The sequence below is a fragment of the Rhipicephalus microplus genome, chromosome 1, assembly GCF_043290135.1.
Source record: "Rhipicephalus microplus isolate Deutch F79 chromosome 1, USDA_Rmic, whole genome shotgun sequence".
NCBI lineage: Eukaryota > Metazoa > Arthropoda > Arachnida > Ixodida > Ixodidae > Rhipicephalus > Rhipicephalus microplus.
In genome coordinates this window covers 19,757,129-19,773,710 of record NC_134700.1, presented here as the reverse complement: position 1 = coordinate 19,773,710, position 16,582 = coordinate 19,757,129, and positions in this window count along the sequence as shown.

The window sequence follows — 16,582 nt, the reverse complement described above, 5'->3', positions numbered from 1 at the left end:
GAGCTGTGCGGGACGACACCTTTCAAGGGGCCTACAAAGCGACACCCGTTCGACTTCTCAGTCACAGGGTATGGTGGCGCCGGAACAATGTCGATCGCTCACAACAATTTTGTTCTTGCCGTGCAGTTTCTTGACATCCTAGGTACTGCGGGCTGCTCGAACCTCGTCACGCTCAGTGCTACTACGCCTGCGACGCCGGTATTTCTCCGTGACTTCTGTAATCGTGCTACCAAGAGCCAGGTCTCACCACCGGTCAGCAGACTGCCAGGTTATTCGACGTCATAGGGAGAAGAGGGCTACGCGAATGAGCTGTGTGGGGCGACACCTTTCAAGGAGCCTATAAAGGGACACCCGCTCGACTACTCAGTCACAGGGTATGGTGGCGCCGGAACAATGTCAATCGCTCACAACAATTTTGTTCTTGCCGTGCAGTTTCTTGACATCCTAGGTACTGCGGGCTGCGCGAACTGCGTCACGCTCAATGCTACTACGCCTGCGACGCCGGTATTTCTCCGTGACTTCTCTAATCGTGCCACCGAGAGCCAGGTCTCACCACCGTTCAGCAGACTGCCAGGTTATTCGACCTCATAGGGCGCAGAGGGCTACGCGCATGAGCTGTGCGGGGCGACACCTTTCAAGGAGCCTACAAAGCGACACCCGTTCTACTTGTCAGTCACTGGGTATGGTGGCGCCGGAACAATGTCGATCGCTCACAACAATTTTGTTCTTGCCGTGCAGTTTCTTGACATCCTAGGTACTGCGGGCTGCTCAAACCTCGTCATGCTCAATGCTACTACGCCTGCGACGCTGGTATTTCTACGTGACTTCAGTAATCGTGCCACCGAGAGCCAGGTCTCACCACCGTTCAGCAGACTGCCAAGTTATTCGACGTCATAGGGCGCAGAGGGCTATGCGCATGAGCTGTGCGGGGCGACACCTTTCAAGAAGCCTACAAAGCGACACCTCTTCGACTTCTCAGTCACAGGGTATGGTGGCGCCGGAGCAATGTCGATCGCTCACAACAATTTTGTTTTTGCCGTGCAGTTTCTTGACGTCCTAGGTACTGCGGGCTGCTCGAACCTCGTCACGCTCAATGCTACTACGCCTGCGATGCCGGTATTTCTCCGTGACTTCTGTAATCGTGCCACCGAGAACCAGTTCTCACCATCGTTCAGCAGAGTGCCAGGTTATTCGACGTCACAGGGCACAGAGGCCTACGCGCATGAGCTGTGCGGGGCGACATCTTTCAAGGAGCCGCCAAAGCGACACCCGTTCTACTTCTCAGTCACAGGATATGGTGGCGCCGGAACAATGTCGATCGCTCACAACAATTTTGTTCTTGCCGTGCTGTTTCTTGACATCCTAGGTACTGCGTGCTGCTCGAACCTCGTCATGCTCAATGCTACTACGCCTGCGACGCCGGTATTTCTCCGTGACTTCAGTAATCGTGCCACCGACAACCAGGTCTCACCACCGTTCAGCAGACTGCCAGGTTATTCGACGTCAGAGGGCGCAGAGGGCTATGCGCATGGGCTGTGTGGGGCGACACCTTTCGAGGAGCCTACAAAGCGACACCCGTTCGACTTCTCAGTCACAGGGTATGGTGGCGCCGGAACAATGTCGATCACTCACAACAATTTTGTTCTTGCCGTGCAGTTTCTTGACATCCTAGGTACTGCGGGCTACTCGAACCTCGTCTTGCTCAATGCTACTACGCCTGCGATGCCGGTATTTCTCCGTGACCTTTGTAATCGTGCCACCGAGAAGCAGGTCTCACCACCGTTCAGCAGACGGCCGGGTTATTCGACGTCATAGGGCGCAGAGGGCTACGCGCATGAGCTGTGTGGTGCGACACCTTTCAAGGAGCCTACAAAGCGACATCCGTTCGACTTCTCAGTCACAGGGTATGGTGGCGCCGGAACAATGTCGATCGCTCACAACAATTTTGTTCTTGCCGTGCAGTTTCTTGACATCCTAGGTACTGCGGGCTGCTCGAACCTCGTCACGCTCAATGCTACTACGCCTGCGACGCTGGTATTTCTCCGTGACTTCTGTAATCGTGCCACCGAGAGCCAGGTCGCACCACCGTAGAGCAGACTGCCAGGTTATCGACGTCATAGGGCGCAGAGGACTACGCCCATGAGCTGTGTGGGGCGACACCTTTCGAGGAGCCTATAAACGGACACCCGCTCGACTACTGAGCCACAGGGTATGGTGGCGCCAGAACAATGTCGATCGCTCACAACAATTTTGTTCTTGCCGTGCAGTTTCTTGACATCCTAGGTACTGCGGGCTGCTCGAACCTCGTCACGCTCAATGCTACTACGCCTGCGACGCCGGTATTTCTCCGTGACTTCTGTATTCGTGCCACCGAGAGCGAGGTCTCACCACCATTCAGCAGACTGCCAGGTTATTCGACGTCACAGGGCGCAGAGGGCTACGCGCATGAGCTGTGCGGGGCGACACCTTTCAAGGAGCCTACAAAGCGACACCCGTTCGACTTCTCAGTCACAGGGTATGTTGGCGCCAGAACAATGTCGATCGCTCACAACAATTTTGTTCTTGCCGTGCAGTTTCTTGACATCTTAGGTACTGCAGGCTGTTCGAAGCTCGTCACGCTCAATGCTACTACGCCTCCGACGCCGGTATTTCTCTGTGACTTCTGTAATCGTGCCACCGAGAGCCAGGTCTCACCACCGTTCCGCAGACTGCCAGGTTATTCGACGTCATAGGGCGCAGAGGGCTACGCGCATGAGCTGTGCGGGGCGACACCTTTCAAGAAGCCTACAAACGACACTCGTTCGACTTCTCAGTCACAGGGTATGGTGGCGCCGGAACAATGTCGATCGCTCTCAACAATTTTGTTTTTGCCGTTCAGTTTCTTGACATCCTAAGTACTGCGGGCTGCTCGAACCTCGTCACGCTCAATGCTACTACGCCTGCGACGCCGGTATTTCTCCGTGACTACTGTAATCGTGCCACCGAGAGCCAGGTCTCACCACCATTCAGCATACTGCCTGGTCATTTTCGGTTATGGGGCACAGAGGGCTACGCGCATAAGCTGTGCGGGGCGACACCTTTCAAGAAGCCTACAAAGCGACACCCGTTCGACTTCTCAGTCACAAGGTATGGTGGCACCGGAACAATGTCGATTGCTCACAACAATTTTGTTCTTGCCGTGCAGTTTCTTGACATGCTAGGTACTGCGGGCTGCTTGAACGTCGTCACGCTCAATGCTACTACGCCTGCGACGCCGGTATTTCTCCTTGACTTCTGTAATCGTGCCACCAAGAGCCAGGTCTCACCACCGTTCAGCAGACTGCCAGGTTATTCGACGTCATAGGGCGCAGAGGGCTACGCGAATGAGCTGGGCGGGGCGACACCTTTCAAGGAGCCTACAAAGCGACACCCGTTCGACTTCTCAGTCACAGGGTATGGTGGCGCCGAAACAATGTCGATCGCTCACAACAGTTTTGTTCTTGCCGTGCAGTTTCTTGACATCCTAGGTACTGCGGGCTGCTCGAACCTCGTCACGCTCAATGCTACTACGCCTGCGATGCCGGTATTTCTCCGTGACTTCTATAATCGTGCCACCGAGAGGCAGGTCTCACACCCGTTCAGCAGACAGCCGGGTTATTTGACGTCATAGGGCGCAGAGGGCTACGCGCATGAGCTGTGCTGGGCGACACCTTTCAAGGAGCCTACAAAGCGACACCCGTTCGACTTCTCAGTCACAGGGTATGGTGGCGCCGGAACAATGTTGATCGCTCACAAAAATTTTGTTCTTGCCGTGCAGTTTCTTGACATCCTAGGTACTGCGGGCTGCTCGAACCTCGTCACGCTCAATGCTACTACGCCTGCGACGCCGGTATTTTTCCGTGACTTCTGTAATCGTGCCACCGAGAGCCAGGTCTCACCACCGTTCAGCAGACTGCCAGGTTATTCGACGTCACAGGGCGCAGAGGGCTACGCGCATGAGCTGTGCGGGGCGACACCTTTCAAGGAGCCTACAAAGCGACACCCGTTCTACTTGTCAGTCACAGGGTATGGTGGCGCCGGAACAATGTCGATCGCTCACAACAATTTTGTTCTTGCCGTGCAGTTTCTTGACATCCTAGGTACTGCGGGCTGCTCGAACCTCGTCATGCTCAATGCTACTACACCTGCCACGCTGGTATTTCTCCGTGACTTCAGTAATCGTGCCAAGGAGAGCCAGGTCTCACCACCGTTCAGCAGACTGCCAGGTTATTCGACGTCATAGGGCGCAGAAGGCTACGCGAATGAGCTTTGTGGGGCGACACCTTTCAAGGAGCCTACAAAGCGACACCCGTTCGACTTCTCAGTCACAGGGTATGGTGGCGCCGGAACAATGTCGATCGCTCACAACAATTTTGTTCTTCCCGTTCAGTTTCTTGACATCCTAGGTACTGCGGGCTGCTCGAAACTCGTCACGCTCAATGCTACTACGCCTGCGACGCCGGTATTTCTCCGTGACTTCTGTAATCGTGCCACCGAGAGCCAGGTCGCACCACCGTAGAGCAGACTGCCAGGTTATCGACGTCATAGGGCGCAGAGGACTGCGCGCATGAGCTGTGTGGGGCGACACCTTTCGAGGAGCCTATAAACGGACACCCGCTCGACTACTGAGTCACAGGGTATGGTGGCGCCAGAACAATGTCGATCGCTCACAACAATTTTGTTCTTGCCGAGCAGTTTCTTGACATCCTAGGTACTGCGGGCTGTTCGAAGCTCGTCACGCTCAATGCTACTACGCCTGCGACGCCGGTATTTCTCTGTGACTTCTGTAATCGTGCCACCGAGAGCCAGGTCTCACCACCGTAGAGCAGACTGCCAGGTTATCGACGTCATAGGGCGCAGAGGACTGCGCGCATGAGCTGTGTGGGGCGACACCTTTCGAGGAGCCTATAAACGGACACCCGCTCGACTACTGAGTCACAGGGTATGGTGGCGCCAGAACAATGTCGATCGCTCTCAACAATTTTGTTTTTGCCGTTCAGTTTCTTGACATCCTAAGTACTGCGGGCTGCTCGAACCTTGTCACGCTCAATGATACTACGCCTGCGACGCCGGTATTTCTCCGTGACTTCTGTAATCGTGCCACCGAGAGCCAGGTCTCACCACCATTCAGCATACTGCCTGGTCATTTTAGGTTATGGGGCACAGAGGGCTACGCGCATAAGCTGTGCGGGGCGACACCTTTCAAGAAGCCTACAAAGCGACACCCGTTCGACTTCTCAGTCACAAGGTATGGTGGCACCGGAACAATGTCGATCGCTCACAACAATTTTCTTCTTGCCGTGCAGTTTCTTGACATCCTAGGTACTGCGGGCTGCTTGAACCTCGTCACGCTCAATGCTACTACGCCTGCGACGCCGGTATTTCTCCGTGACTTCTGTAATCGTGCCACCAAGAGCCAGGTCTCCCCACCGTTCAGCAGACTGCCAGGTTATTCGACGTCATAGGGCGCAGAGGGCTACGCGAATGAGCTGGGCGGGGCGACACCTTTCAAGGAGCCTACAAAGCGACACCCGTTCGACTTCTCAGTCACAGGGTATGGTGGCGCCGGAACAATGTCGATCGCTCACAACAGTTTTGTTCTTGCCGTGCAGTTTCTTGACATCTTAGGTACTGCGGGCTGCTCGAACCTCGTCACGCTCAATGCTACTACGCCTGCGACGCCGGTATTTCTCCGTGACTTCTGTGATCATGCCACCGAGAGCCAGGTCGCACCACCGTTCAGCAGACTGCCAGGTTATTCGACGTCATAGGGCGCAGAGGACTACGCGCATGAGCTGTGCGGGGCGACATTTTTCGAGGAGCCTATAAACGGACACCCGCTCGACTACTCAGTCACAGGGTATGGTGGCGCCGGAACAATGTCGATCGCTCACAACAATTTTGTTCTTGCCGTGCAGTTTCTTGACATCCTAGGTACTGCGGGCTGCTAAAACCTCGTCACGCTCAATGCTACTACGCCTGCGACGCCGGTATTTCTTCGTGACTTCTGTAATCGTGCCACCGAGAGCCAGGTCTCCCCACCGTTCAGCAGACTGCCAGGTTATTCGACGTCATAGGGCGCAGAGGACTACGCGCATGAGCTGTGCGGGGCGACATTTTTCGAGGAGCCTATAAACGGACACCCGCTCGACTACTCAGTCACAGGGTATGGTGGCGCCGGAACAATGTCGATCGCTCACAACAATTTTGTTCTTGCCGTGCAGTTTCTTGACATCCTAGGTACTGCGGGCTGCTAAAACCTCGTCACGCTCAATGCTACTACGCCTGCGACGCCGGTATTTCTCCGTGACTTCTGTAATCGTGCCACCGAGAGCCAGGTCTCCCCACCGTTCAGCAGACTGCCAGGTTATTCGACGTCACAGGGCGCAGAGGGCTACGCGCATGAGCTGTGCGGGGCGACACCTTTCAAGGAGCCTACAAAGCGACACCCGTTCTACTTGTCAGTCACAGGGTATGGTGGCGCCGGAACAATGTCGATCGCTCACAACAATTTTGTTCTTGCCGTGCAAATTCTTGACATCCTAGGTACTGTGGGCAGCTCGAACATCGTCACGCTCAATGCTACTACGCCTACGACGCCGGTATTTCTCCGTGACTTCTGTAATCGTGCCACCAAGAGCCAGGTCTCACCACCGTTCAGCAGACTGCCAGGTTATTCGACGTCACAGGGCGCAGAGGGCTACGCGAATGAGCTGGGCGGGGCGACACCTTTCAAGGAGCCTACAAAGCGACATCCGTTCGACTTCTCAGTCACAGGGTATGGTGGCGCCGGAACAATGTCGATCGCTCACAACAATTTTGTTCTTGCCGTGCAGTTTCTTGACATCCTAGGTACTGCGGGCTGCTCGAACCTCGTCACGCTCAATGCTACTACGCCTGCGATGCCGGTATTTCTCCGTGACTTCTGTAATCGTGCCACCGAGAGGCAGGTCTCACCCCCGTTCAGACACCGGCCGGGGTATTCGACGACATAGGTCGCAGAGGGCTACGCGCATGAGCTGTGTGGGGGGGACACCTTTCAAGGAGCCTACAAAGTGACACCCGTTCGACTTCTCAGTCACAGGGTATGGTGGCGCCGGAACAATGTTGATCGCTCACAACAATTTTGTTCTTGCCGTGCAGTTTCTTGACATCCAAGGTACTGTGGGCTGCTCGAAAATCGTCACGCTCAATGCTACTACGCCTACGACGCCGGTGTTTCTCCGTGACTTCTGTGATCGTGCCACCGAGAGCCAGGTCTCACCACCGTTCAGCAGACTGCCAGGTTATTCGACGTCACAGGGCGCAGAGGGCTACGCGAATGAGCTGGGCGGGGCGACACCTTTCAAGGAGCCTACAAAGCGACATCCGTTCGACTTCTCAGTCACAGGGTATGGTGGCGCCGGAACAATGTCGATCGCTCACAACAATTTTGTTCTTGCCGTGCAGTTTCTTGACATCCTAGGTACTGCGGGCTGCTCGAACCTCGTCACGCTCAATGTTACTACGCCTGCGATGCCGGTATTTCTCCGTGACTTCTGTAATCGTGCCACCGAGAGGCAGGTCTCACCCCTGTTCAGACACCGGCCGGGGTATTCGACGTCATAGGGCGCAGGGGGCTACGCGCATGAGCTGTGTGGGGGGGACACCTTTCAAGGAGCCTACAAAGTGACACCCGTTCGACTTCTCAGTCACAGGGTATGGTGGCGCCGGAACAATGTTGATCGCTCACAACAATTTTGTTCTTGCAGTGCAGTTTCTTGACATCTTAGGTACTGCGGGCTGCTCGAACCTCGTCACGCTCAGTGCTACTACGCCTGCGACGCCGGTATTTCTCCGTGACTTCTGTAATCGTGCCACCGAGAGCCAGGTCGCACCACCGTTCAGCAGACTGCCAGGTTATTCGACGTCATAGGGCGCAGAGGACTACGCGCATGAGCTGCGCGGGGCGACACCTTTCGAGGAGCCTGTAAACGGACACCCGCTCGAGTACTCAGTCACAGGGTATGGTGGCGCCGGAACAATGTCGATCGCTCACAACAATTTTGTTCTTGCCGTGCAGTTTCTTGACATCCTAGGTACTGCGGGCTGCTCGAACCTCGTCACGATCAATGCTACTACGCCTGCAACGCCGGCATTTCTCCGTGACTTCTGTAATCGTGCCACCGAGAGCCAGGTCGCACCACCGTTGAGCAGACTGCCAGGTTATTCGACGTCATAGGGCGCAGAGGACTACGCGCATGAGCTGTGCGGGGCGACACCTTTCAAGGAGCCTATAAAGGGACACCCGCTCGACTACTCAGTCACAGGGTATGGTGGCGCCGGAACAATGTCAATCGCTCACAACAATTTTGTTCTTGCAGTGCAGTTTCTTGACATCCTAGGTACTGCGGGCTGCTCGAACTTCGTCACGCTCAATGCTACAATGCCTGCGACGCCGGTATTTCTCCGTGACTTCTGTAATCGTGCCACCGAGAGCCAGGTCTCACACCGTTCAACAGACTGCCAGGTTATTCCACGTCATAGGGTGCAGAGGGCTACGCGCATGAGCTGTGCGCTGCGTCACCTTTCAAGGAGCCAACAAAGCGACACCCGTTCGACTTCTCAGTCACAGGGTATGGTGGCGCCGGAACAATGTCGATCGCTCACAACGATTTTGTTCTTGCCGTGCAGTTTCTTGACATCCTAGGTACTGTGGGCTGCTCGAACATCGTCACGCTCAATGCTACTACGCCTACGACGCCGGTATTTCTCCGTGACTTGTGTAATCGTGCCACCAAGAGCCAGGTCTCACCACCGTTCAGCAGACTGCCAGGTTATTCGACGTCACAGGGCGCAGAGGGCTACGCGAATGAGCTGGGCGGGGCGACACCTTTCAAGGAGCCTACAAAGCGACATCCGTTCGACTTCTCAGTCACAGGGTATGGTGGCGCCGGAACAATGTCAATCGCTCACAACAGTTTTGTTCTTGCCGTGCAGTTTCTTGACATCCTAGGTACTGCGGGCTGCTCGAACCTCGTCACGCTCAATGCTACTACGCCTGCGATGCCGGTATTTCTCCGTGACTTCTGTAATCGTGCCACCGAGAGGCAGGTCTCACCCCCGTTCAGCAGACGGCCGGGTTATTCGACGTCATAGGCGCAGAGGGCTACGCGCATGAGCTGTGCTGGGCGACACCTTTCGAGGAGCCTATAAACGGACACCCGCTCGACTACTCAGTCACAGGGTATGGTGGCGCCAGAACAATGTCGATCGCTCACAACAATTTTGTTCTCCCCGTGCAGTTTCTTGACATCCTACGTACTGCGGGCTGCTCGAACCTCGTCACGATCAATGCTACTACGCCTGCGACGCCGGTATTTCTCCGTGACTTCTGTAATCGTGCCACCGAGAGCCAGGTCTCACCACCGTTCAGCAGACTGCCAGGTTATTCGACGTCACAGGGCGCAGAGGGCTACGCGCATGAGCTGTGCGGGGCGACACCTTTCAAGGAGCCTACAAAGCGACACCCGTTCTACTTGTCAGTCACAGGGTATGGTGGCGCCGGAACAATGTCGATCGCTCACAACAACTTTGTTCTTGCCGTGCAGTTTCTTGACATCCTAGGTACTGCGGGCTGCTCGAACCACGTCACGCTCAATGCTACTACGCCTGCGATGCCGGTATTTCTCCGTGACTTCTGTAATCGTGCCACCGAGAGGCAGGTCTCACCCCCGTTCAGCAGACGGCCGGGTTATTCGACGTCATTGGGGCGCAGAGGGCTACGCGCATGAGCTGTGCTGGGCGACACCTTTCAAGGAGCCTACAAAGCGACACCCGTTCGACTTCTCAGTCACAGGGTATGGTGGCACCGGAACAATGTTGATCGCTCACAATAATTTTGTTCTTGCAGTGCAGTTTCTTGACATCTTAGGTACTGCGGGCTACTCGAACCTCGTCACGCTCAATGCTACTACGCCTGCGACGCCGGTATTTCTCCGTGACTTCTGTGATCGTGCCACCGAGAGCCAGGTATCACCCCCGTTCAGACACCGGCCGGGGTATTCGACGTCATAGGGCGCAGAGGGCTACGCGCATGAGCTGTGTGGGGGGGGGACACCTTTCAAGGAGCCTACAAAGTGACACCCGTTCGACTTCTCAGTCACAGGGTATGGTGGCGCCGGAACAATGTTGATCGCTCACAACAATTTTGTTCTTGCCGTGCAGTTTCTTGACATCCTAGGTACTGTGGGCTGCTCGAACATCGTCACGCTCAATGCTACTACGCCTGCGACGCCGGTGTTTCTCCGTGACTTCTGTGATCGTGCCACCGAGAGGCAGGTCTCACCCCTGTTCAGACACCGGCCGGGGTATTCGACGTCATAGGGCGCAGAGGGCTACGCGCATGAGCTGTGTGTGGGGGACACCTTTCAAGGAGCCTACAAAGTGACACCCGTTCGACTTCTCAGTCACAGGGTACGGTGGCGCCGGAACAATGTTGATCGCTCACAACAATTTTGTTCTTGCAGTGCAGTTTCTTGACATCTTAGGTACTGCGGGCTGCTCGAACCTCGTCACGCTCAATGATACTACGCCTGCGACGCCGGTATTTCTCCGTGACTTCTGTAATCGTGCCACCGAGAGCCAGGTCTCACCACCATTCAGCATACTGCCTGGTCATTTTAGGTTATGGGGCACAGAGGGCTACGCGCATAAGCTGTGCGGGGCGACACCTTTCAAGAAGCCTACAAAGCGACACCCGTTCGACTTCTCAGTCACAAGGTATGGTGGCACCGGAACAATGTCGATCGCTCACAACAATTTTGTTCTTGCCGTGCAGTTTCTTGACATCCTAGGTACTGCGGGCTGCTTGAACCTCGTCACGCTCAATGCTACTACGCCTGCGACGCCGGTATTTCTCCGTGACTTCTGTAATCGTGCCACCAAGAGCCAGGTCTCCCCACCGTTCAGCAGACTGCCAGGTTATTCGACGTCATAGGGCGCAGAGGGCTACGCGAATGAGCTGGGCGGGGCGACACCTTTCAAGGAGCCTACAAAGCGACACCCGTTCGACTTCTCAGTCACAGGGTATGGTGGCGCCGGAACAATGTCGATCGCTCACAACAGTTTTGTTCTTGCCGTGCAGTTTCTTGACATCCTAGGTACTGCGGGCAGCTCGAACCTCGTCACGCTCAATGCTACTACGCCTGCGATGCCGGTATTTCTCCGTGACTTCTGTAATCGTGCCACCGAGAGGCAGGTCTCAACCCCGTTCAGCAGACGGCCGGGTTATTCGACGTCATTGGGGCGCAGAGGGCTACGCGCATGAGCTGTGCTGGGCGACACCTTTCAAGGAGCCTACAAAGCGACACCCGTTCGACTTCTCAGTCACAGGGTATGGTGGCGCCGGAACAATGTCGATCGCTCACAACAGTTTTGTTCTTGCCGTGCAGTTTCTTGACATCCTAGGTACTGCGGGCTGCTAAAACCTCGTCACGCTCAATGCTACTACGCCTGCGACGCCGGTATTTCTCCGTGACTTCTGTAATCGTGCCACCGAGAGCCAGGTCTCCCCACCGTTCAGCAGACTGCCAGGTTATTCGACGTCACAGGGCGCAGAGGGCTACGCGCATGAGCTGTGCGGGGCGACACCTTTCAAGGAGCCTACAAAGCGACACCCGTTCTACTTGTCAGTCACAGGGTATGGTGGCGCCGGAACAATGTCGATCGTTCACAACAATTTTGTTCTTGCCGTGCAAATTCTTGACATCCTAGGTACTGTGGGCTGCTCGAACATCGTCATGCTCAATGCTACTACGCCTACGACGCCGGTATTTCTCCGTGACTTCTGTAATCGTGCCACCAAGAGCCAGGTCTCACCACCGTTCAGCAGACTGCCAGGTTATTCGACGTCACAGGGCGCAGAGGGCTACTCGAATGAGCTGGGCGGGGCGACACCTTTCAAGGAGCCTACAAAGCGACATCCGTTCGACTTCTCAGTCACAGGGTATGGTGGCGCCGGAACAATGTCGATCGCTCACAACAATTTTGTTCTTGCCGTGCAGTTTCTTGACATCCTAGGTACTGCGGGCTGCTCGAACCTCGTCACGCTCAATGCTACTACGCCTGCGATGCCGGTATTTCTCCGTGACTTCTGTAATCGTGCCACCGAGAGGCAGGTCTCACCCCCGTTCAGACACCGGCCGGGGTATTCGACGTCATAGGTCGCAGAGGGCTACGCGCATGAGCTGTGTGGGGGGGACACCTTTCAAGGAGCCTACAAAGTGACACCCGTTCGACTTCTCAGTCACAGGGTATGGTGGCGCCGGAACAATGTTGATCGCTCACAACAATTTTGTTCTTGCCGTGCAGTTTCTTGACATCCTAGGTACTGTGGGCTGCTCGAACATCGTCGCGCTCAATGCTACTACGCCTGCGACGCCGGTGTTTCTCCGTGACTTCTGTGATCGTGCCACCGAGAGCCAGGTCTCACCACCGTTCAGCAGACTGCCAGGTTATTCGACGTCACAGGGCGCAGAGGGCTACGCGAATGAGCTGGGCGGGGCGACACCTTTCAAGGAGCCAACAAAGCGACATCCGTTCGACTTCTCAGTCACAGGGTATGGTGGCGCCGGAACAATGTCGATCGCTCACAACAATTTTGTTCTTGCCGTGCAGTTTCTTGACATCCTAGGTACTGCGGGCTGCTCGAACCTCGTCACGCTCAATGCTACTACGCCTGCGATGCCGGTATTTCTCCGTGACTTCTGTAATCGTGCCACCGAGAGGCAGGTCTCACCCCTGTTCAGACACCGGCCGGGGTATTCGACGTCATAGGGCGCAGAGGGCTACGCGCATGAGCTGTGTGGGGGGGACACCTTTCAAGGAGCGTACAAACTGACACCCGTTCGACTTCTCAGTCACAGTGTATGGTGGCGCCGGAACAATGTTGATCGCTCACAACAATTTTGTTCTTGCAGTGCAGTTTCTTGACATCTTAGGTACTGCGGGCTGCTCGAACCTCGTCACGCTCAGTGCTACTACACCTGCGACGCCGGTATTTCTCCGTGACTTCTGTAATCGTGCCACCGAGAGCCAGGTCGCACCACCGTTCAGCAGACTGCCAGGTTATTCGACGTCATAGGGCGCAGAGGACTACGCGCATGAGCTGTGCGGGGCGACACCTTTCGAGGAGCCTGTAAACGGACACCCGCTCGACTACTCAGTCACAGGGTATGGTGGCGCCGGAACAATGTCGATCGCTCACAACAATTTTGTTCTTGCCGTGCAGTTTCTTGACATCCTAGGTACTGCGGGCTGCTCGAACCTCGTCACGATCAATGCTACTACGCCTGCAACGCCGGTATTTCTCCGTGACTTCTGTAATCGTGCCACCGAGAGCCAGGTCGCACCACCGTTGAGCAGACTGCCAGGTTATTCGACGTCATAGGGCGCAGAGGACTACGCGCATGAGCTGTGCGGGGCGACACCTTTCAAGGAGCCTATAAAGGGACACCCGCTCGACTACTCAGTCACAGGGTATGGTGTCGCCGGAACAATGTCAATCGCTCACAACAATTTTGTTCTTGCAGTGCAGTTTCTTGACATCCTAGGTACTGCGGGCTGCTCGAACTTCGTCACGCTCAATGCTACTATGCCTGCGACGCCGGTATTTCTCCGTGACTTCTGTAATCGTGCCACCGAGAGCCAGGTCTCACACCGTTCAACAGACTGCCAGGTTATTCCACGTCATAGGGTGCAGAGGGCTACGCGCATGAGCTGTGCGGTGCGACACCTTTCAAGGAGCCAACAAAGCGACACCCGTTCGACTTCTCAGTCACAGGGTATGGTGGCGCCGGAACAATGTCGATCGCTCACAACGATTTTGTTCTTGCCGTGCAGTTTCTTGACATCCTAGGTACTGCGGGCTGCTCGAACCTCGTCACGCTCAATGCTACTACGCCTGCGATGCCGGTATTTCTCCGTGACTTCTGTAATCGTGCCACCGAGAGGCAGGTCTCACCCCCGTTCCGCAGACGGCCGGGTTATTCGACGTCATAGGGCGCAGAGGGCTACGCGCATGAGCTGTGCTGGGCGACACCTTTCGAGGAGCCTATAAACGGACACCCGCTCGACTACTCAGTCACAGGGTATGGTGGCGCCAGAACAATGTCGATCGCTCACAACAATTTTGTTCTGCCCGTGCAGTTTCTTGACATCCTACGTACTGCGGGCTGCTCGAACCTCGTCACGATCAATGCTACTACGCCTGCGACGCCGGTATTTCTCCGTGACTTCTGTAATCGTGCCACCGAGAGCCAGGTCTCACCACCGTTCAGCAGACTGCCAGGTTATTCGACGTCACAGGGCGCAGAGGGCTACGCGCATGAGCTGTGCGGGGCGACACCTTTCAAGGAGCCTACAAAGCGACACCCGTTCTACTTGTCAGTCACAGGGTATGGTGGCGCCGGAACAATGTCGATCGCTCACAACAACTTTGTTCTTGCCGTGCAGTTTCTTGACATCCTAGGTACTGCGGGCTGCTCGAACCTCGTCACGCTCAATGCTACTACGCCTGCGATGCCGGTATTTCTCCGTGACTTCTGTAATCGTGCCACCGAGAGGCAGGTCTCACCCCCGTTCAGCAGACGGCCGGGTTATTCGACGTCATTGGGGCGCAGAGGGCTACGCGCATGAGCTGTGCTGGGCGACACCTTTCAAGGAGCCTACAAAGCGACACCCGTTCGACTTCTCAGTCACAGGGTATGGTGGCGCCGGAACAATGTTGATCGCTCACAATAATTTTGTTCTTGCAGTGCAGTTTCTTGACATCTTAGGTACTGCGGGCTACTCGAACCTCGTCACGCTCAATGCTACTACGCCTGCGACGCCGGTATTTCTCCGTGACTTCTGCAATCGTGCCACCGAGAGCCAGGTCTCACCACCGCTCAGCAGACTGCCAGGTTATTCGACGTCACAGGGCGCAGAGGGCTACGCGCATGAGCTGTGCGGGGCGACACCTTTCAAGGAGCCTACAAAGCGACACCCGTTCTACTTGTCAGTCACAGGGTATGGTGGCGCCGGAACAATGTCGATCGCTCACAACAATTTTGTTCTTGCCGTGCAGTTTCTTGACATCCTAGGTACTGTGGGCTGCTCGAACATCGTCACGCTCAATGCTACTACGCCTACGACGCCGGTATTTCTCCGCGACTTCTGTAATCGTGCCACCAAGAGCCAGGTCTCACCACCGTTCAGCAGACTGCCAGGTTATTCGACGTCACAGGGCGCAGAGGGCTACGCGAATGAGCTGGGCGGGGCGACACCTTTCAAGGAGCCTACAAAGCGACATCCGTTCGACTTTTCAGTCACAGGGTATGGTGGCGCCGGAACAATGTCGATCGCTCACAACAATTTTGTTCTTGCCGTGCAGTTTCTTGACATCCTAGGTACTGCGGGCTGCTCGAACCTCGTCACGCTCATTGCTACTACGCCGGCGATGCCGGTATTTCTCCGTGACTTCTGTAATCGTGCCACCGAGAGGCAGGTCTCACCCCCGTTCAGACACCGGCCGGGGTATTCGACGTCATAGGGCGCAGAGGGCTACGCGCATGAGCTGTGTGGGGGGGGACACCTTTCAAGGAGCCTACAGAGTGACACCCGTTCGACTTCTCAGTCACAGGGTATGGTGGCGCCGGAACAATGTTGATCGCTCACAACAATTTTGTTCTTGCCGTGCAGTTTCTTGACATCCTAGGTACTGTGGGCTGCTCGAACATCGTCACGCTCAATGCTACTACGCCTGCGACGCCGGTGTTTCTCCGTGACTTCTGTGATCGTGCCACCGAGAGCCAGGTCTCACCACCGTTCAGCAGACTGCCAGGTTATTCGACGTCACAGGGCGCAGAGGGCTACGCGAATCAGCTGGGCGGAGCGACACCTTTCAAGGAGCCTACAAAGCGACATCCGTTCGACTTCTCAGTCACAGGGAATGGTGGCGCCGGAACAATGTCGATCGCTCACAACAATTTTGTTCTTGCCGCGCAGTTTCTTGACATCCTAGGTACTGCGGGCTGCTCGAACCTCGTCACGCTCAATGCTACTACGCCTGCGATGCCGGTATTTCTCCGTGACTTCTGTAATCGTGCCACCGAGAGGCAGGTCTCACCCCTGTTCAGACACCGGCCGGGGTATTCGACGTCATAGGGCGCAGAGGGCTACGCGCATGAGCTGTGTGGGGGGGACACCTTTCAAGGAGCCTACAAAGTGACACCCGTTCGACTTCTCAGTCACAGGGTACGGTGGCGCCGGAACAATGTTGATCGCTCACAACAATTTTGTTCTTGCAGTGCAGTTTCTTGACATCTTAGGTACTGCGGGCTGCTTGAACCTCGTCACGCTCAGTGCTACTACGCCTGCGACGCCGGTATTTCTCCGTGACTTCTGTAATCGTGCCACCGAGAGCCAGGTCGCACCACCGTTCAGCAGACTGCCAGGTTATTCGACGTCATAGGGCGCAGAGGACTACGCGCATGAGCTGTGCGGGGCGACACCTTTCGAGGAGCCTATAAACGGACACCCGCTC